We start from the raw sequence: 22,167 nt of genomic DNA, 5'->3' as shown, positions 1-22,167 counted from the left end.
ACGGGAGAGAGTCACTAGAGTTAACAAGCAAATTTCACCTCGAAGGAGCAAGGACCTGAGGTTCGGTCACGACGGCATTAAAACAAGATCACAAACAAAACGGATAATAAGTAGGACAAAGAACAAAACTCTCCATACCAACAGTCAAGAATCAAGCAAGCGAGATGTTCCTGTGGCTCCTCGCAGCCCCGCCCCAAGGAAGCCAGTGAGCAGAGCGCCCCAAATGGCCTGGCCCGTCTAGAGGAGGCAGACCCTGCAGCACCAGGGCAGAGGACCGTGCGACCGGGAATGGGGAACAGCAGCTGGCGCACCTGTCCTCGCTAGCAGCCCTTGATCTTCAGACCCCAAATGCCACAGTCACGGTGCTTCTGTAGACCTCTGGCCCAGCTGCTCTGCCAGACTCCAGGCCTGTGCTGCGCTGAGCCTGCCCTCACTGTCCCGGTCTCACTTGACCTTCAGGGCCCTGGCCGGCCACAGTGATCCCCATGGCCGTGACCCATGGCATTGACCCCCAAGCCCGTGCAGTGCATGGGAGCCTTTCCAGGCCACCATCCAGGCCTCCTTGCGCCTGTCCCCACTCCCCCATCCCAGCCCCCTTCTGGACCTCTCCACTCTGCACCCCAGTGGCCGTGCAGTCGGGCACGGTGTGGCCTACTCCGCAGGGCTCAGAAGAGACCTGGAATCATCCTTGGACACATCCCCTGCTTTGTAAGATACAAAAAATGTCCTGTCCTAACTTCTTTAAAAATCATCACTAAGTGGGCTTTAAAATGGCCATCAGACCCTACAAGATTACCAGCATCTGAAAGGCACGTATTTCAAATTACAGCAAAAATTAACTTCGTGCAAATTAAGCCGCAGAATGTAAACTAAGGGAAGCATCCTTCTAGTGTAAGAAAAATGACTGAATAAAATGAAAACACTCCTAATAAAGCAAAGACGTGAATCCACTACCTTGTTTCATCAGCTCAGGTCAGTGATTTTAAAAACCATCATCACTGCTGCTGCCTCTTGGCACTGTCCCCTCCGGCACCTGCCCCTCCTCTGCCAGTCACCCTCTGTCCGCGGGCACCGTATGGTGCCGCAGCCCCTCCCCCCACTCTGCTGCTGAACCAGTGGAGACCCGCACCTGGCTGGAGGAGCCTCTCCACAGCCTCCCTGCCTCTGGTCCAGAGGTTCTCACGCTCTCTCGGACAGTCGGCAGACCCTCCACACAACACCTCCGCCCCTCTGGCCCAAGGACAGTTGCTCCCTTTCAGGAACATGCTCAGACACCCTCAGAAACATCGCTCAAAGAGCCAACCCCATTTCTTACTGGATTCTGGAAACATAAAACATAGCCAATAGGAGGGTCTCCCCGCTGACCCTCTCCCTGGGCCCTCTCCATGGAACACAGGTCACGTGGACAGCAGCCGGTCTGGGCATTTCCCACCTGCTGGCGACAAGACGCTCAGCCTACCTCGGCTCCGTCTGCCTCTCCCCATCCCCTCTCCCCTGAACACTCTGCTGGATGCTAAGTGAGCCGTGTCCCCCGCAGGCTCTATGCTCAAGGGCCCAGAAGTCAGAAGTGGGATCCTTTGTTTTGGCGCATTTCGGAGCTCTCAACAATTAACAAAGCGGATCTCTGCAGGCGGCAGGCTACGCTGTCACCCTCGGTGTGGGTGAGGGTTCCACGCACCAAGGGGGGAAGCAGCGAGCTGAGCGGGTAGACCCTGCGGCGCCAAGTCTCGGACTGGGACCTCTGGAGCTGAGAGCGGGTGCTTTTTCTGCTGTGCTTAATTGTGACTATAAAACCAGTGATCTTGGTAAACCTTAAGAAAACATGCAGCAAACATCTCATTTTTTAAAACTATTATTCCCCAGAGAAGTCTGAAGTGCTAGAACCTGAACAAAGAAATGTTCCTGTAGACGCTGCTGAACAGCACATCCAAATGGTATTTATTGCTCTGGCTGGGGCAGGGAATGTGGGAGAAGGACCCAGCAGAGCCGTGAGACAGTTCTTGGGGGGCGGGAGGGTAGGGGTGCTGGTTTATCCTGAGATGTGTCAGCGGAGTGAAAAGTACTCTCTCTTCAGCTTCTCCCATCAGAAGCTTTTTACAACATAATGACTGAAAAATAAAAGCACTTTTAGGGTCAAACGATTTCTTTCAGGTTCCTTTTAATTAGGGCAGATTTCCCTGCCTCCTCTTTGATTTACTAAATCAGGAGTAAGCCCAGAAATCGACAGTTTTCCAGCCACCCGTGATTCTGACACATTCTCAGCTTAGAGCCACGGGGCAAGGGAGCACTGCAGCCCAGTCCCAGGCTGGAGTCCTGCCCAGCCTTGCTGGAAATGGAAAGCACGCTGGGGAGCGGACCCCCGAACACAGGCTCAGCCCTCCTTCTTCCCAGGAGCCAGCTCGCAAACGTCCTGCATTTGCAAACCAGAAATCAGACGACTGCCTAGACCTTTAAGGAGCAGGGATCATTTAATGCCGATTTCCGCCCAAAATGAGAGGTCTCTTCAGTTTCTCTTTAAATGCCTTCAGTAATGGCGGGCTCATCACATTCCCAGCAGCTGGGATATCAGGGGCCCAATCTGGCATTTAAGAAGTCCTGGACACAGGGGCCCCTGGGTGGCTCAGTCAGTGAAGCGTCTGCCTTCGGCTCAGGTCATGATCCCCAGGGTCCTGGAACGGAGCCCTCTGATTTCCATGTCACAGGGAAGGTGGGCATCTTCGCTCAGTGGGGAGTCTGCCTCTCCCTTGGCCCCGCCCCCCTGCATATTCTCTCTCTCTCTCTCTCTCTCTCTCTATCCACATGGGACTTAGGGCTGGACCTCAGCAGCCAGGCTGCCAGAATTCCAATCCCTGCTTCACTTCATACCATCTATGGGACCTTGCCAAACTACTTAAGCCACGTGGGCCTTGGTGAACTCATTTAGAAAATCAGGATCATAAAGGCCTCCAGTGCAGGGATGTTGTGAAGACTAAATGAATTGACGTAGGAAACAAGTGCTGGGAAGCCAGAAGCGCTCTGATTGGTGTTAGAGGAGCCGAGTCTGTCTGCCTGACGGCCCCGTGCAGGTCAGAGCCCCCCACAGCCCCACAGACTGGGCTCTTCCTCACACACCACTCCTGACTCTGAGGGCCTCTATCTCCTGCCTCAACAGACCCAACTCTTCCGACACCAGAAGAGACGGCTTCCAGGTCTGTCACCATCTCAGCCTCAAGACACATTCTTCAAGACAAAGTTCGCATAAGATGGAAACGGGACCTGACTGTGGCAGGAGGAGGAGTTCCATCATGGCTTCTCTCTGCCCAGAAAAAGTGGAGGGAGGGCACCTGGGTGGCTCAGTGGGTTAAGCCTCTGCCTTCGGCTCAGGTCATGATCCCAGAGTCCTGGGATTGAGTCCCGCATCGGGCTCTCTGCTTGGCGGGGAGCCTGCTTCCTCCTCTCTCTCTCTCTCTCTCTCTCTCTGCCTACTTGTGATCTCTCTCTGTCAAATAAATAAGTAAAATCTTTAAAAAAAAAAAAAAAGCGGAGGGAAAGTGAGGCATGCGTGTGTGAGGGAGTGAGCACGCGTGAGTGTGCAAACAAGTAAGGCACCAGTGCTTGCCCCGGGGGAGGGACACACACCGTTGGCCTGCAGTCTGGACAGACTGTCCCCTCAGGCCTTTCTTCACCTCCTCCGTGGCTCCCAGGCCTCGCTCCCTCAACCAACGGCAGAAAAGCTTTCTGGATTGCCCCAGGACTGCTGTACCTGCGCGGCCTCCTAGCCCGCTGTGGCCGTGCTCGTCCTCCTAACACACTCCCTCTACCCTGTCACTAGCCCAGCATGGACACCCCAGCTTCCGTGCGCACAGGACCTGTCCATATTCCACAGTTCTGCCCAGCCTGGACCCAGTCTCCCAGCATGCCTCAGGCTTGGATTTCCGTTTGGACCCTGCACCCTGCGGCTCCCACTTATTGGGCTGTGAAACTCGCACATCCCTGGGCTTCTGGGGAGTCACAACAGACAGAGAGACAGGCGTTCCCGGTAACTGTCCATCTGTTATCTACAGACCCCCCAAGCTACTCCAAGCCGCCTTCTCCGTGAAGCTACACTGTGTGGAGAAGCATCCTTCTTGGAACATCAGACCTGAAAGACTGCTGGTCCAAATCCCTCATTTTGTAGAAAAGGAAACTGCAGCCTGAGGAGAGCCTAGCACAGGACCAGCCGACACATCTGAGCAAGGGTGTCCTTGCACTGCTTCACTGCACAGCCAGGGCAGCAAGGAAGGCTGCCCCCGTTCCCACAACATCCACTTTTCCTGGCTTCTCCCAAGAGCTTGTGTGCCATGAATGACTGGAGATTCTGATTCTGGGAGGCTAGATCCGGCCACAGAACGGCCCAGCGGCTATCCCAATACCCACCCACCTCCAAACCATGGAGTCTACAACTGGCTGAGGTTGGCTCAAGTTCATGGCCACCAAAATTACAGAACTGGCTCCAGGCGAGGAACGGCAGCAACTCTCCACTGGTATCACCATATTTTTCCTGGCATCTTCCCAGCCCGGCACACACTTGCCAGGACTGCCCAGACTACGACAGATGGGGCTCTTCCTCCAGCTCTAGAACCTACGCACCCTATCAGATGGGTAACACCTGGGCCCTTGTTTCATGCCCCCTCCCCCAAGGGTCCAGGATCCTACCAAGAATAAAAGCATCAGATTCCCCCGAGGCCTTCATCCCCACGACTCCCTGGGTAACTAATAATTAAAAGGAACCAGGACGGGGAGGTCGATGCGTAACCCAAAGGAACGAGTTCCCGAAGGTGGGGACAGGCTCCACGTACAGGGGACGGGGGTGGGGGGGCGAGGGCTGGGGAGGAGACCGGGGGTCGTTGGAGGACCTCGACTTCGCCGCACGAAATCCTGCGCACCAGGCCCGCCGGGGCGAGCACAGCCCGATACCAAAGTTGTTGGAGCCCGGGTCTTTGCCCCCCTACCACGAGGCCGCCCCACGCCACGCCTAGCTGACTCGCAGAGACGTCTGTCGGTCCGTCTGTCCTCCCCGTTCGCCTCACCTGGCGCGCCATTCCGGGGCTCAGCCTCCGCTCTCAGCTTCCGGCCCGGCCCGCGGCGCCCGCTCCCCGGCCGCAGACTGTGCCGCGACCCTCGGCGACAGCGGCGACCGAGATCGGCCCGCGAGAGAGCGGGGCTGGGGTTGCGGGCAGTGGGGGAAAGGCGAGGTTGAGCACGCCGCCGCCTCCCGGCGCCCCCAGCTCCGAGAAGGGTGGTCCGGCTTCCGCCCGGAGACCCCCGGCCTCGGCGGCCCGCTGGGCGCAGGCGCGAACTACATGTCCCAGTGGGCGCCGCGGCGCGGGCCGGGGGGCGGAGCCAGGGCCGCCTCCTCGAAGCCCCTTCCCCACCTGCTTCGCTCAGGACCCCGGGAAGCTTCCGGGAGGGACTCTGCGCCGGGTCCCGCCTGGTGACCAGCTCGCGGATGTGTTCCGCGGAGGTACGCATCCATCCCTCATCATCCATCCATCATCCCGCATTTACTGAGCGCATCCTCTGTGCCAGGTGGAGATGCTCGGACGAACCGGGACCCGCCTCTCCCAGAGGTCACGTCCCGTATACCGACCATTTCCGTGGCCGCGGGGAGGTGTGTGCAGGGGGGTGGGGTGCGGAACGGCCGCCGAGATGGGGAGGGGGCTGCAGGGCAGACTGCGCGGGCCGCGCTCGCGGGTGGGTCCGAGTGGCCGCCACAGCCCCGCGCATCCCCAGGTCTGCCGGCGCGCTCCCTCGCTCACCAGAGCATCGGTCCGGGTCAAGACATCTCGTGTGACCAAGCGTCGATTTAGGTGACCCCAGAAGCTCCTGGAACATAGGAGGCCCTCAAATAAATGTGTGATGAGTGAACCAGGCGTGGCCCCCACCGTCGTCCCGGTCCGGACGCGGCGGGCTGGGGGTGAGGGCGGATCCCAGCTCAGGGGCGGTGCGCGTGTGGAGCTGGACGGGCTCTGCGACGTGGAAGCAGGGGTCCAGCGAAGCGGAGAGGCCCGGCGCCCGGGGAGCCCGCTACCCCCGCTTCCCTCCCCCGTAGGGTCTGTGGAATATTTAAGGAAAGAGAATTTTTTGCCCAGCAGTCCCAGTGTTGGTCCCTGAAGCAGCTCTGGCCTTCCGGGGGTGTCCGCTGGCCTTGCTGGTCACCTCCCAGAACGCTGGGGTACAGCTGACATCCTTGGCCTGGCCGCCAGGAAGGGCGTGGGGGGAGACACTCTCAGTCACTGCCCAGCTTCATGCGCCCGCCAAGCTCCCTCCTTCAGACACAAAGAATCACGGGCACAGGAGGGCAGGGCGTCTGTGTAGCCGGCTGGAGGAAGAAATAATGACACCACAGGCGATTCAGGGCAGGAGAAAGGAACGCTTCAAGCCCAGCACCTGATCTCAGGATCCCTAAAGGCCATAGAGCCTTGTGGTCAGCCCCTTCCCTATGCTGTGTGACCCACATTCCTGCTGCGGCTCCCGCCAGCCAGCGTTTCCTGCTCCCAGGGCCTCCCCACACCCATCCTTGGTCTCAGGATCCCTAGGCTTTAAAATCCCTTCATTTAGAAAAAATAATATCCCCATCCGAGACACACCTTTATTGGAGGTATACAGAGTCTTGACCCAACCTTTGACTCAACCTCCCCTTACCTGACCAGCCTGAGACCCTGTTTGTAGACTCTAGGCCAGCAGTGGCTAAGATTAATTCACCAACAGCCGATTTGCTGAATGACCAGCTCTCCCAGTGATTGAGAAACCTTCCTACCCCTCTACCCTAAAGTTTTATTTGTACCTCTGACCCCATTCCTGCCCCCCACCCCCCGCCTCTATATCTGCATTGCAAGATGATTGTGGAGAACTGTCTTAAATTCCATTTAAAGTGTTTATTTGACAGTTCTGGACAAGAAAAAAAAGGCGGAGGGTATATAGAACAGATTTTTTTTTTTAAATTCTCAATAATTCAGACGGGTTTGCAGCAAATCGATATCCACTGGCTTAATTTTCATCATATTTGGCTTTTGGCCGCCGGGGTATCATATTTGGCTTTTGGCCGCCGGGGTATTCGGTGAGTTGGCTTTGGATGAATCAGCCAGCTGTAGTTTTCCCAAGCAAACTGGCTAGCATCCTCTTAAAGATAAATGGTGCTATCTACTCCTCCATGTGAAAGTGGCTGCAATTTAAAAATATTTTCTAGTTTTCATGATTTCTTTTTATATCCATGAGGTTATTTGAAAGTACTTTCTAGCTTCAAAATGTATGGGTTCTTCTTAAAGTTCTTTTTGGTGTTGAGTTTCACTTCATAGTAAGAGAATATATGATGTTGCTTTTTGCTATGGATTTTCCCAGACTTGCTTTGTAATCAACTATGTAATAAATGAAACTTTCCCATGTTTGCTTTGAAAGACCGTATATATTCTAATGTTGGCTGTAGGGATCTAGTTAGGTCTATTAAATCAAGATTATTGATTGTGTTATTGTGTCCTCTCCATCTTACCCCTTTTTGCCTTTTGATGTAACAGTTACTAAGAAAGATGTATTAAAATCTCTTATTGTCTGTTTGTCAATTTCTCCCTGTATTTCTGACAGTTTTTGCTTTATATATTTTGACACTGTGTGTACAAATATATAGTTGTATTCTCCTGGGAAAATTCATTTTATTATCATGTTAATTTTATTTATTAATATTTATTATTATTTATTAACATTTATTTATTATCATGTTATACTCTTTACTCTAATAATACTTCTAATCTATAACTCATTTTATCTGATACCAATACAGTGAAACTAACTTTCCTTCAGTTACTATTCATTTGGTATATCTTTTCCCATCCTTTCGCTTTCAAACTTTCCAAATATTTATGTTTCAGGAGTGTGGTTTTATAAGAGCCTACAACTAGAGTTTGTTGTTGAATCTCTTATCTCAATTAGCAAATAGTCCATTTGCATTTATTGTGATTAGCAATATATTTTTATTCATTTCTACCATCTATTTTGTACTCTCTATTGATTTTTATTTTTTTCTATGCCTTTCTTTCTATTCTTCTATTGGATCAATTACTTTTTCTTTATTCACCTTTGAGGAATTCCCCTTGATTCACTTCTTTCTGCTAATTTGAAAATTATTTATTCTTCCTTTTCTATACTTTTAGGAGTTACTCTTTAAAATTTTCCACACATATCTGATTTGATATAGTCTAACAATTAGTATTCCCACCCTCCTTCCACACAAAAGAAGAACTTGAATGCATTAATTCAATCACATCATTACCCTTATTTCTGTATAATTGTTCTCTTTGATTAAATCTTATTTATAAGCCCCCCTCAACTCATCTTTCTGTCTTATGTAATAATCAGTGCTGTTTATATTTACCAATATACTCACTAGTATTTTTGTTCACCACTTCTCTTGTCTCTTTATCCTTCCTTCTGGGTTCAGTGTTCTTCCAGAAATACAAGTTTTAAAATTTTTTCAGCAAGGATATCTTAGAAGTAGAAGCTTTCAGTTATATTTCTGTCACTTCTGAATGACAGTTTGAGTAGAGAATTCTAACTTTACGTTACTTTCACTCATAATACTTTATTCCATTGTCTTCTACACATCATTTCTTCTGTTGAAAAGTCTGCTGTAATTCTAATTATGCTTCCTTTGGATATGATTTGTCTTTTCTGTTTGACTGCTTTTAAGATCATCCCTTTGTTTGTGGTATTATGAAGGCACTGCTATGCGCCTAGGTGTGGATTTTTCTTTTTTGGAACTCATTCCTAATCTGGGGTCTTTGTACAAGTCTGGAAATTTATCAGCTATTATATCATTATATTTTATCCTTGTAGAACTCATATTTGACATTTATCAGAACTCTATTCTATTCTGCATTTCTCTTAGCAACACTTTTTTTTTGTTTTGTAATTTTTTTTTAGAACTTTGTGCTTCATTCCTGGTAGTTTTTTAAGATTTATATTCTATTTCATTCACAAATACCTTTCTGTCTAATCCGCTATCCGCTATTATATTATTAATGTCAATTATTGTGTTTTTCATCTTCCATGAGTCTGCTTCCTCTTTGAAAAAGTCATATATCGTCATACATTTGATTTCTTATTTCTTTAATAATTCTGACCACACTTACTCAATATTACTTATATATTTCTCCTGACATTCTTTATTTTGTCTGATGGTTTTCACTTGTGGTTGTTAATTTTACTATTTTGAATTATGAACCCATTTTAAGCCAGGTTTCATCATGGGAATTCTGTGGAGCCTGGCTTGCAGATGTACCCTTCAGAGTTTGTGTCTGCTTCTGGGCACCCCACAATCACTGTTAGCCTACGCATACTTTTTATGTCAACTTTTAGCTTGGGGAATTTCTGAACTGTCCAAGTAGTGTAAATTCAAAATTCTAACAAATGTGAAGATAGATAGACCTGTGGTTATGAATTTTCAGGGGAGATGTCCCACCCACCCAAAGAGAAAGACCTCTTATCTCCTAGTGCTGGTGTTTTACCAACCCACCCTTTTACTAATGGTGTGGCTCTCTGGGAGTCTGACTTTACATGCAGGAGGGGCATTTCAGGTCTAGACCTAACTCCTGGATCCACATGGCTATTAAAACTCAACACCTCAGCGGTCTCAAACCACAGGCATTCCTGGAGTCAGAACTTTAGTTCATCCTCTACCCCGCCCCCAAGATAATCCTTTGTTGTCATGAGAGCTCAGCTATACTCATGCTTGGATATTTGATACCATTTGATAAAATGATATTTTATGCTTCACTTATGGGTGTTTTGAGATAGAAGGGGTTTTTAGATGATCTAGTCTAACATATTTCTGATAACAGAAATCCTTTTATTTTAGAATATCCCTCTCTTTTGTCAAACTGTCCTTATCATTCATGTGACCATTTCTTCATTGGATTGTTTTACCCACCACGGACAGTTCCTGCTCAGCTCTGTCTTTCCTGTGTCTGGCATTGGGAATCAAATACGTCTTGAGTGAATGGATGATTCCATGGTTGAATGGTTGGATGTCAGCCACTGCTCTGATGTCAGAAAACATTGTGAGGCTGGAGTAGGGGTCAAAAAGCCCATCCATGCCTCTTTGGGGAAGATGGATTAGGGACAGTGGTGTGCTAGAGTTGGCTCGCCCACTCCATGTTAGGCGAGCTTATGTTTGCAGCTTGAAATTGATGATGGTGAGATTATTTGCATCTTGAAACTGTGAAACACTAAAAATCAGCAATGCTCTTCCCCCAAGAGCTGGTTGTTAAATATTTAGCAGCAAAATAAATATATAAAAATATTTAGCAGCATACTACTGATGTGGAGCAATGAAAATGTGTAGAAAAAGTAAGCCTAAGCCTATATAGAACAATACCCATGGTGAGTGAAATATGAAGTCAGAGTTGGGGGAACCTGTCACTCTGAGGCTGTGGTGCTCAAGTTACCCCTGACTTTTTTTTTTCTTTCCGTATTTGGGAAGTCTCAGTATCCTGAAGCTCGGTATTAGGGAAAGGAGCTGAATCTTTAATAATCCGCTCCAGTGAACAAAAAGTATGTCACAGCAGGGGGCACCTGGATTTGAACCAGGGACCTCTTGATCTGCAGTCAAATGCTCTACCCCTGAGCTATACCCCCTGGTATAGTTGAGGGTGTAAGTAATACCTTTATCCTGTGCAGCCACACCCAACATCCCTATAAATTTGTAACAAATGTTCATTGGCTAGACCTCCTGGAAGCTGCCAAGCCTCCTCCCTACCATTTTCTCTCTCTGATGCAGAGCAAACAACAGGTTCGCCTCCCTGATTTTCCTGGAAGAGAACTGACACCAGCATTTAAAGCTGGAAGGGCCTTCAGAGTCACTAATCTGTGCCATTCACAGTGGGCATCTGCAGACATTCAAGATTACTAGTCTTACACCACACAAAGCCTTACTGGTGAGATCAGAGCTTGAATCCACTCTTCCTGACTTTGGGTTTAGAACCCTGTTACTGAACCAATGACTCTTTATCTTGTCCCTATCTTCCATCAGTTAAAATATGTGTATTTTGGCGGCCAGGGGGGTGGGAGGGGAGGAGTTCTGACTAATACATAGAGCTGCCTGTTAGATCTATTTAATTTTATTTATGTATGTATTTTCATTTAAATATACAACTTTTTAAAATAAGAATGTTTTCCTGATTATAATAAAGCAATAAAGACAGTATAGACCCACAGGACGAAATGGATGTCTGGTAACTAGTTTCGCATAGAAGAGGAAAAAAAAATCATTCCAGCTGAAATATAGTCTATAGAGGAGTTTGTAGGGGAGGTTGATGGCCAGAGGGAGGCGGCTCTGCAGGCTCACTGGGAATGAATGGCAGTTAGTGTACTGGAAGATACCCCGCTATTGCAACACAGTGAAAAGATGCTAGCTAGGAGCATAGAGTGTGTTGGGGGGTATAGCTCAGGGGTAGAGCATTTGACTGCAGATCAAGAGGTCCCCGGTTCAAATCCGGGTGCCCCCTGCTGGTTTTCTTTCCCGGTGGAAGATGGGAAAATTTGCTGGGAAGATAGCTCCTCCAGAATCGGAGGTTTTGTCATGACCCTTCAACCTGCGGGTGTGTTTGGTGGAGTTCTCCGAAGTCGGCAGTAGATGCGAGATCTCATGGGCTCAGCCGCGAGGCGGCGCTGCTCGTGCCATGTCCCCTGGACCTCAGCCCCGCGGACCCTGATGCAGGAGCCCCAACGCGGACCTCCTACCCCTCCACCCCGGTGCGCACTAGGTGATCTGACGGGCGCATCTGGGGGAGGACTACGCGGGCGATTCTAAATGGCGCTTGGCCTGATCTTGCTTGGTTCTCAAAGCAGGTGCCTTGGGCAGGGGCCCGAGAAGCTGCCAGGTGCAGAAGGAGGCTTGGTAGGAAAGGGGTTCGTCCTGGTGCAGCAGACCCCACCGGACTCAGGCAAACCCACAGAAGGCGTCGGCGACTTGCTGTGTTAGAGTTCCGGACAGGGCAGCTGGGGGAAAGGCGCGCCCAGGCTTCTAGGCGGGTCCTTTGAACACCAATCACGTGGTCTCTGATCCCTAATCCAGGAAGCCCCCACCTGCTGTCATTAAAAATATATTGTAGACTTTATTTCTTAGAGCAGTTAAAGGTTGACAGGAACACTGAGCAGAAAGTACAGAGTTCTCTTATACCCCCTCCCCTCACTTTCTCCCCACTCCCATTTCCCTGTGGTTAAGATCTTGCACTAATGTGCTACATTTGTAAATACTAGAGAGCGACTATCAATTGACACATTATTATTAACTGACACCTATAGTTTACATTAAGGTTCCTACAGTTTTATGGGTTTTGACAAATGCATAGTGTCACATATCCACAATAACTAGCATCATAGGGATAGTCCCACTGTTGCGAAAATCCGGCCTGCTATACCTAGTCATTCCTCTGCCCTCGCTGCCAATCCCTGACGACCAGGATTTACTGTGCCTGTTTTGCCTTTTCCGAATGTCATCTATTTGAAAACATACTGTATGAGGCCTTTCCGGATCTGTGTCTTTCACTTAGCTACAGGCATTCAAGATTCCTCCATGTCTTTTTGTGGCTTGATAGCTCATTTGTTTTTAGGGCTGAATAGTACTCCATGGTATGGACTTGCTGCCATATTTATTTAGACTTCTTGCCATTCCAGGTAACTGTCTCTTCCTGCAGGAAGGTGTTATGCCCCAATAATAGGTCCGTGATTAAAGGAGCGAGACTGATACAAAGCAAAGGTCAAGCAAAGCTTTATTTCGCGCTCTCGCGCCAAGCATCAACAAGAGGCCGCACCTCTTACAAGAGAGGGCGACCCTTCTCTGTTTCACAGGCTAGCTTTTAAGGGCAAAGGCCATGTGGTCGGGCCTGGCCACGCACAGGTGGCCGATGAGATTGTAACACACACAGGAAACTCCACAGTGATGCTAGGTGACCAACTGAGTTACAATTTACCCTAGTAGACGTCTGAACCAGCCTATTACACCTTGATTGGGGTTGGCGCCAAAAAGGCTCCCAAAGGGCGGGGCCCATACTCCTTGGTAACCAGGGAGACAGTATGCACCCCCCCCCCAAGCGACTGATCAATGTCTCCACCTGGCCTGACCCACCTTTGTATCTGGGCTTTGTTACCTGAAGCTGGTTTCCGGGACTTGTCTCCAAGTAAATCCCCTGGGGGAAGAGGAACAGGGACAGTTTCTAAATAGGTCCTTTTAAAGGGAAGAGAGAAATTAAGAGTATATTATCTTGATGAGCACTGAGTAATATAGGAAAGTGTTGAATCACTGTACGGTACATCTGAAACTGATATAATGCTGGATGTTAACTATGCTGGAGAAGGAGGAGGAGGAGAAGGGGAAGAAGAGCGGGAGGAAGAATGGGAAGAGGAAGAAAAGGAGGAGGAAGAGGAGGAGGCCTGAGGAGGCAGATGCAACTATCTTTCTTACACCCTCAACATTTGAAATTCCTTTCCATTTGGGGGGGATCCGCAGGTGTGCATGACTGGTGGAAACCAGGACTTCCCTGCCCTACCAAAGGCAAAAGTATCAGACTTTGCCCTCTCACCAACGCCAGCAATGCCCTAAGCTTAGCCACTCACACGCATGTGACTGAGACTTGGACCACACAATGAGGGACATACAGGCAGGAAGAGTTGGCATTTATTCCAGGGGAGCTCTGACATTGGTCGTGGGGCTCATGGCTGCAGCCGGCATGCAGTGGGGGCATCACAAGCCCCCCAACTAGGATGCTGTTTGGGGCGAAGGCTCGTGACCCCCTGGCTACGCTTTAACTCTGCCCGTTTTCTGAATGTAGATAGTTAGGATTCCTTGGGTGGTCTGAGATTTTTGTCTTTGTGCCAGTCATTTCCTAGTTTGCTTCAGTTAGCCATTATCAGTTTCTGTTTGGGAGACAGAATGCTGGCAGTGTGAAAACTGATACTAGAAGTCAGGTGCAGGAAGTGAGGGGTACATGGTGTTGGTTTTCTGGTCTGGTTGGGGCTAAAAGCAGTGACCATCTGACCTGTTATTCAGGAATTGAAACCTGGAAGTCATTGACACAGTGACCAAGCAGGGAAGTTGACTATTGTCTAGGTCACCTGGATTGAAGTGCCCAGGGAGGGCCAGGCCCCAATATACTAAATTACCATAGAACACCAGGTAGCACTATACAGTAGAGCGGCTAATACTGTTGGCACAGGAACTTAAAGAAAATGAAACCCAAACGTGTAAACCTTCTACTCCAGCCGGTGCCAAGTGCAGAGAGACTTATCTCTTACCCCTGAATAACCGAAAAGGCCTCCAACCAAAAGTGGGGTTTGATCCTGCAGGTTACTGACTTATAATGTCAGTTAAAGGAACAGTATCCTTGTCTCATGCGTGAAAGATAGGACACTAATCAGAAAAGAGTGGGATCGTCGTACCCACTCGGCACTTATTCAGTGGACTCAGAAACCAAGGTCAACACTTCAGGCATGGAGGCTAGGAGCCAGCTCCACCAAATGGATTGTGTGCCCCCCCCCCCCAGAACTTGGCCATGCCAGGGAAGGGTGCCTAACATTCCAATTACATCCCCTAATAAAACGATGGTGTTTTAGACGCCGGGCAAGCAGCCAGCAACGTGGAAGCCAGCTGGTTATGTTAGGAACCTCCTGGATGGGGCGCTGCTTTGCTCTCACTGGAATACTTATTTTGAGTTTACATTACGTTTTTGAAGTGAAGCAGGTTACCTGTGCAACAAAGGAATGCTGTACGTAAGCTGCACAGAAATGAGGAAAGAATCTCCCCTTTTCTACCCTCTCTCCCACTGCATAGCCCAGTGTCCCCCGTGGTCTTGGCAAGTGAACCTCAGCAGTCTCTGATGTCAGGTAACCTCCCCTTCGGTTATGCCCTGATGCCTTGTGGGAAGGACTGGTGAAGGTCTGCGAGCTGGGAGGGAGGGAGGGGTGAGGGTGGGGTCACAGGCAAGGGTCGTTGGAGCCCACAGATGGAGCTCAGGGAGGAGGGAAGGAAGGAAGGATGGGGGGGCGGGGTCCCGCCCAAACCTGGTGCCTCCCGCAGTTCAGACGCGGCTTTAGAGGAAAAGTGCCTATTGGACAAGAGAGAGTCTCTGGGGAACGGGAAGGCGGCCTCCTGGCCACAGGGTGGTCCCTGGTGAGCTTCTGCTGGGCCTGCGAGTTTCGTAGGCCTACCAGCAACGACTAGAACTCGCGCGGGGCTCTGGAACGCTTGGGTGCGGCGTCACAGGTGAAGTTATGTAAAGAGGAGCCAGCCTCCCAGAAGGGGGTATAGCTCAGGGGTAGAGCATTTGACTGCAGATCAAGAGGTCCCCGGTTCAAATCCGGGTGCCCCCTACTGGGCCTTCGCTTTATTGCCGAACACGGAGGTACCACTGTCGCGGGTGGCTTTTGTCCCCTGGCATATTGAAGTGGCAGGATGACCCATTCTTACCTCCCGCTTTCTGCGGCTGTTCCGTTCCACTCCCAGAGGAGAGTGCGCTCTGGGCTCCATCGTAGGGATCAATCTGGACCAACCAGGAGTCAAACCCACACAGTAACTTAAGTGGGAAGTTTGATGTAAAGAATTATTGTGTTGTGAAAAGAGTAACCCACACAGGTGCAAAGAAAACTCCAAAGTTATCCGAGGGGAGAAGAACCCAAAGGGCACATTTGGAAGGGGGAACCCCCTCCCCCAAAGCTGGGAGTAGATCCGGGCGGAAGGTGTGGTTGCAGCAACCTGACCTGTTCACGGTCTCCCGGCAAGCAGCGAGCAAACCTCTTGGGCACAGGAGAGGCACCTGGAAGCGAGAGGTCTGGAGCGCGCAGCAAAGGCGCCTGGAGGGCTCGGGACCAGACCTCTGCGGGGCAAGACGAGCGGGACTGGCCGGCACACGCAGGTGCGTGGGCGGAGTGGGGAGGGCCCCGCGGGGGTTGGGGGTGGTGGGGGTCGCCAGCCCAGCTGGGGCTGCCAGATCGCCGTGGTGGGATTTCTTTCTCTGGGTGCCTGGCTGAGTCCTCACGCACCCACACCTCTGACCAACCAGCCATGCAGCGGAGACCAAGGGGAAGTGGATGGAAAAAACAAAAACAAAAAAAACCATCACCACCACCACCACCAACAGGTAGCCGAAATTAGGGAGACACTCCCCTTTTCTCCCGCAACATCCCCCCAGCGCCCTCTACTGACAGCTGCTCACATTACAGGAGAAACGCTTCTAGAAACCGCTCCGTTGTCGCAGGGCGGGCATGGGGACCTGAATTTGGACCCAGAGTCAAAAATCTCGGTAGCTGTGTGCGTGTGACTTGTTTGGGGCAACAGGACATTAGCGGGTGTATGCAGGCGAGGGGCTTGAGATCATCTTGCAAGGGTAGGTTTGTCCTCTGGGGCTTCTCTTAGTACCATGAGATGTGTCCCTCCTGCGAGCCGCTGCCCCTTCCGCCTGGACCCCAGCAATGAGCACGCCCGGCCGCATCTCCAGCCCCGCTCACCTAGCGGAGCCGAGGCCGGCTGGACCCGCAGCTTGAAGCGGACCTACCCAGCCCAGCCCAGCCTAGATCAACTGAATCACATTCAATATTCTGCCCCGCGGGCATGACAGTAAATGCCCATTGTTGTGTGTCACCGGTTTGGGGCGGCTTGTTTTGCGACACTATTGTGGATTCGACTGGCAAATACTAAAATTGCCATACAGAAGGGGGCGCCTCCTATAAAAAGGCCTAAAGTACAGGGCGTGCCTTCGCAGTGAAGCCACGGGTGCGAGGGAACGTCCGAATCAGCTGGGGAAATGGGAAACGATTACCGACAGGGCGATCAGAAGCGCACGATAGCCTGGGAGGCAGACAGTGTCCTTGAACTTGTACTGGGTGGGATAGGATGTTTCAAGGAAAAATATTGAATACCTGAGCGATTATAGGCTGGTTTTGATAAGGTCCCACAGAGAAAGATTTGAGTTCAGAAGAGAACTTCGGTCAGAATTCCTCTAAATTCCGTTTGCGGTCAGAATTTAGAGGCAATCTAGATAGCTCGGAACTGCATGGTCAGAAAAATGAAACCATCCTCTCCAAAAGAAAGGTGAGGCCGTTATTACATCACTTTAGGAAAAAGACTAACTCCAGAGCCCTCCGGTAAGACATAGCCTCAAACCGAATGGAGCTTAATGCGCTCATAGACTCAGAATATGCCCAAATACTTATCCTTGAGCTGGAGGCAGAGCAAATGTCGAAAAGAATTGTGATCGTGCAGCTTTTGGCCCAGGGAGTCAAATAGATAGAAAACCCACAGGTTGCTTGAGAGACCTGTGCTGCCAAGAGTGTTACTAGCCTGGATGAAAAGAAACGGAAGACTGGGAAGTAAAAGGACCTGGGCTTCCCGCATTCTACAGGGGGAAGCGAGTTCGGAAGAATGCTCGGCCACCAAAAAGGACAACTTTCCAATGATCCCTTCAAAAATTGCAGAGAACGCTGAAGGAAAAGGAAGACTCCTCAGACTCGGACAGAGCAGTGGACAGGGAGCTGTCCTGACACAGCAGAATCAGAGCCTAATCATGCTGAGTTTGGGGGTGGTTTGTTAGACAATATTACTGTGAAAAGCCTGACAAATATCGACACTGGGATCCCGAAGGGGGCTCTGGCTGGAACAAGAGGTGAGAGAGGATCATGGGCACATTTGTCTAGCTTTTCGATTTCTGTGAACCAGTTTCTATGACCATGTGTTTCCCATCGTGACCAGTCTTTGGGTTTAGTGCTCTAAAGTCTGTTCCTGTACTATCATCGGGTTTTGGGTGTGTGAGTGATAGGTAATTCATTTTTTAAGTTTATAGGTCTCTGAATCAAGAGAAGCTTCCCCTAGATCTAGTGCAGATCATAGGATCCTGGACTTTGACTGAATGAGGCTTTGGGGGCCTTGGGATAAAGCTGAGTATGTTATGCGTGCAGGAGAGATTAAGTAATTATGACCAAGAGGGCAGACCACAGTGGATTAAAATGTTGGCCCCAGTTCTGAACTTATTCTGTGTGAGCCCTTTGCCGCAAGACTTTTCAGATGCTCCCAATAGAAGCGGAACAGATTTCCTCGCCCTTGATGTCGGGCTGGGTGCTGAGACTCGCTTTCACTGATGGGATCTTAGCACCCGGATCACAAGCCGAGGCTTGAAACCTGCTTGCGTAGCTGGGCAGGATTTGTTTGCAGTTCCGCCATTGCCAGGAGGAAAGTTTCCCTGCGAGCTGCCACTCTTCCGACTTGGATCCAGGAATACACAGACTTGGAGCAAACCTGAGCACGATTCACATCAAGGATCCAAGCCCAGATGGACCCTCAGCTTGAAGCAGGGCCCTCAGGGCAAGCCCAGACTAGTCCACTGATTGCCATGCATTTTGATGACCTATGGACATGAAAATAAATGCTTATTGTGGCACGCATCTGAGTTTGGGGATGATTTGTTATGAAATATCATTGTGGACGTAGCTAATCCAGGCACTTCCTCTCCCTTCCCTTCCTCTCCCTTCCCCCTCCCACCTATTGAGTGAGGGGAGGGGAGGAGACTACAATTTACCCAAGGAGTTCGGGTTGTGGCTACAGAGTAGAACAGTGCTGGTAGACAAGGGAAGGTCTCTGGGGAATGGAAGGGCCAACTCCTGGCCAGAGGGTGGTCTCCAGCCAGTTTGTGGTGGACTTCCCAGTTTCACAGGTGGACCAAAAGAGAATAGAATGTCCAGCGCACCATGTAATGCTTGGGTGTGGCAGTGCAGGTGAACTATGCTAAAGAGGAATGTGATTCCAGCAAGGGGGTATAGCTCAGGGGTAGAGCATTTGACTGCAGATCAAGAGGTCCCTGGTTCAAATCCAGGTGCCCCCTATAGGTGTCTTACCTTATTGCCAAGTGCAAATAGGTAACCTCATTTAGGGTCCTGCTCATTGTAAAGTCATCTACATCAGCAACCTCCCTGGGTCTGTGTCAGTTTCCCCAAGTGACTTCTGGGGCACAGCACATATCATGGTACTGTCATTAATGATGTGTGTGTCAGAAGTTTCTTACTCCTTAAAATTTACATATGATCAGGAGTTACCCAGCCTGTCTGCCCCGGAATAATTTAAGGACCTTAGTAAAAATACAAATCAGCTGTAGGAATTGGGATTTATAGGGCTAAAGAGATGCCTGGGAGCTTCTGTTTTGGGGAGGCACACCCCCCCCCGCTAAATTGATGGTAACATCCAGGCATTCCAAGTAGCTGGAAAATTATTTTGGAACTTACAACACTATGTCATTTTAAACAACATTCTAGTGGTAAACATCAATGATTTTTCAAGTTAGTGCCTTCCGCCCAGGACTGAGGGAATTGTAAGAGGTGGGCTGTAAGCCCAGAGAGTAGCCAGGGTGCAGAGGTAAGAGAATGTGGCCATGGTAGCGTGGTGACAGACCGCACGGTCACAGTCCGGGGAAGCATGGTGACAGCCCATAACTAATAACTCGACTCCGCATTAAAGTTCCGAATTTAAACACGCTTATTAGATGAGACCAAGAAAAGTGCTTAATTGACAACCTAGAGGTCCCTGATTCCAATTCTTTTTCCCTCCCAAACTTTGAACCTCTTTCCATCCTTTGAGGATTCCCGCATTGAATGAGCCCTACTGGAAGAAATGGCTCTGCTTGTGGCTGCAGAATAGCTTGTGGCTATTTTCTCCCTTTTCGCCCCACAGTATTTCTGGCCAAATAGGTGCTCCTGACTCACACTGCACTCAGACCGAGTGACACAAATTCCAGGGTTGGCAGAGCTCAGGCATCATCCAGCAGCTCCCTAATGGCTGGCCAAGAACCTAGCAGGCAGAGTCCCCTTAGATCGCCCCTGCCTCGCGAACCTTCCCTTCCATGCTGCGGGCCCGCTGCCACCTAGACAAGGATGGTCTCATCTTTTCCCATAGGCAAAGCCAGTTCCTGTCTCTGCAACAGTGTGCCTAGGCTGATACAACATTTGGAGTCGGTTGCAGGCAAAAGACCTTAAAGAAAGTGGGGTGGATGTAAGATTTCTTGCCGTGCTGGGGATAGAAGAAAGTAGAAATCCAGGGGATTCTTCTGGGCTGGAAATCCGAGAACCCATGGGCTCTCAGTGGTCAATGAGCTGATTGATCAGTCACACAGATTCAATTGACCAATGGATTGGAGGCAGCTTATCCTTCCAGTGGGCATTTAATGGCTGTTTATGGCCGATGTCTTCTCTGATTGGTCAGTGTCCCTGCTTTAGCAAAGGCTAAATACTTTTTGAGTACCAGCCCTTCTTGGAGTAAATTTCCCACTGGAGGACACGCACACACACACACACACACACACACACGCACTTTGATATCTCCCATTTGAATGTATATGATGATCTAGCCTTTCTGCTTTTTATTCAATAATGAGTTGAGCTTTGTAAAGAGAAACAGCCCTGTTCCTTAGTCAAGGGGATATTTAGCAGACGTCTCAGCAGAAGACAGAAAACAGGAAAACCCTGAACTCTTAAAGCCTCCTTCTCTCACATGTTCAGATGTGACAACAACTATTTCCTTGGTCATTCCTGTATATTTGCTGGTGCAAATGTTTCCATAAAAACTGGTGTTGAGGACATGTAGGAATTGTTTCTGGCTTCCCAACCCATCTCCCTTCCTAATAACATCCCAGTTTTCCGTGGATACAGGCTGGTAGAACGGAAGTCTACGACCTTCTATACCTTGGAGGTAGGCAGGCATCTCATGTAGATGTTCTCCTCGGGATTCCAGCCATGGACAGGAGACAAAGTGCCCAGAGCAGCTGATTCTGGGTCATGTGGATGGAATTCCACTCTGGCCTCTTGCCATGAGTCAATGTGGCCAAGCCCTTCCCGAGCCTTATCTTCTGCTTCCTAGCAATTCTGTGATGTGTTTCCAATGAGCTCTTTTCTGAAATTAAAAAAGACAATTTGCTGAAAAAGATCAGCTGATAAAACTGCCTTCACCTTCTTCTTGCTTTCTAGCCATTGGAATGCGGCGTGATGACATCCTTGGACTGGCCTGGTGGATGAGGTACAGAAGCTTTGTGAGAAAAATCCATCTAGTTCTACAGAAATGCAAAAACTGTTTCAAATAAGAAAACCATTGGAGCCGCCAAAATGACGTCAGATATCCTGCCTCTGGATGTCCCCGTGCTCTGAGATCACGGACACAGGGTACGGACACAGGGTCCTTGGTTCAGCACAATCAGGAAGGGAGCTGGGGGGCTCGGGGGGCAGCTGGGACCTGTCTCCACCGGCCCATTTCGAATCTTGTTGGAATCAGTCTCTTTTCAGGATAAAACCATCCTTGTTGAAGGACAGAAATGATTGGGGTTGTTGCCTTTTTTTTTTTTTTTTAAGCAAAACTAACTTGTGTGGAGAAAAGCAAATAGGTCATTTCAGAGATAACATGTTTATAATTTGCATATCACTTTCTTACAAAGATAAAACTATTCTTCTATGATGTGTTTAACAGTAAAAGGAATTGATTACTTTTTCATGCTGATTTTTAAAAGGCTTTTAGGATACCTATCTTAGTGGCTTCAGTGTAAAGGGTGATTCGTGTCCCCTGAGGAGACTGAGGAGGTAGCCGTGCTGTGGGCAGGGAAGATTTCTAGAAGTCTCTGGAGAAGGACAGAGGAAGTTCAGAGTCAGACAGAGGTCCATCTGGGTGCGGGTTAGTCAGTCAGTTCTCCCTGGTTCCCTAGAGATGAGGAGTTATAGTGCGCAATGGCTCACAGGCGACACGGGGACCATCAGCAATGCCCAGACCGATAAGGGGGCCGAGTTCCGGGGGAAGAGCCTCTGACCGCATATCAACTAGTCCCTGGTTCAAGTCTGTGCATCACCTGGTGGCCCTTCCTCTTGTTCTGACCACACATCTGCAGTCACCCTGTCCTGGGTCTGGCTCCGACGACCATGGGTCTCTCGTTCCCACCTCACTGCCTTTCCACGCTTTCCACCCTCTCTTCAGGTCACACCGTCTGTCTGACACAGGGGAAGAATAACAAACAGAATAAGGGGACAAAAGAAGAGAGTTGAAGGGGATAGTTCATCTGCCCAGTTTAGCGCAAAGAGGCGTTTAATCCTACACATGGATCCTACTGGTAACTCGTCATTAAACCAAGTTTTGGGGGCACG

General features: G+C 49.8%; 1 long non-coding RNA gene and 4 other non-coding genes across 5 annotated transcripts; 4 read left to right on the top strand and 1 right to left on the bottom strand.

The window, feature by feature from the left end:
• Positions 1-5,366: 5,366 nt before the first annotated feature.
• LOC122904170 lies at positions 5,367-22,057 on the top strand. The gene is made up of 3 exons (XR_006384160.1): positions 5,367-5,482; positions 21,010-21,201; positions 22,001-22,057. It is a non-coding gene; the product is annotated as an uncharacterized LOC122904170 (long non-coding RNA).
• On the bottom strand, positions 10,576-10,647 carry TRNAC-GCA. Its single transcript has one exon. It is a non-coding gene; the product is annotated as a tRNA-Cys (tRNA).
• Positions 11,445-11,516, top strand: TRNAC-GCA. The gene has a single exon. It is a non-coding gene; the product is annotated as a tRNA-Cys (tRNA).
• On the top strand, positions 15,307-15,378 carry TRNAC-GCA. The gene has a single exon. It is a non-coding gene; the product is annotated as a tRNA-Cys (tRNA).
• Positions 18,807-18,878, top strand: TRNAC-GCA. Its single transcript has one exon. It is a non-coding gene; the product is annotated as a tRNA-Cys (tRNA).
• Positions 22,058-22,167: the final 110 nt, after the last annotated feature.

The sequence above is a fragment of the Neovison vison genome, chromosome 4, assembly GCF_020171115.1.
Source record: "Neovison vison isolate M4711 chromosome 4, ASM_NN_V1, whole genome shotgun sequence".
Taxonomy (NCBI): Eukaryota; Metazoa; Chordata; class Mammalia; order Carnivora; family Mustelidae; genus Neogale; species Neogale vison.
This window is presented reverse-complemented; position numbering and strand designations above follow the sequence as displayed.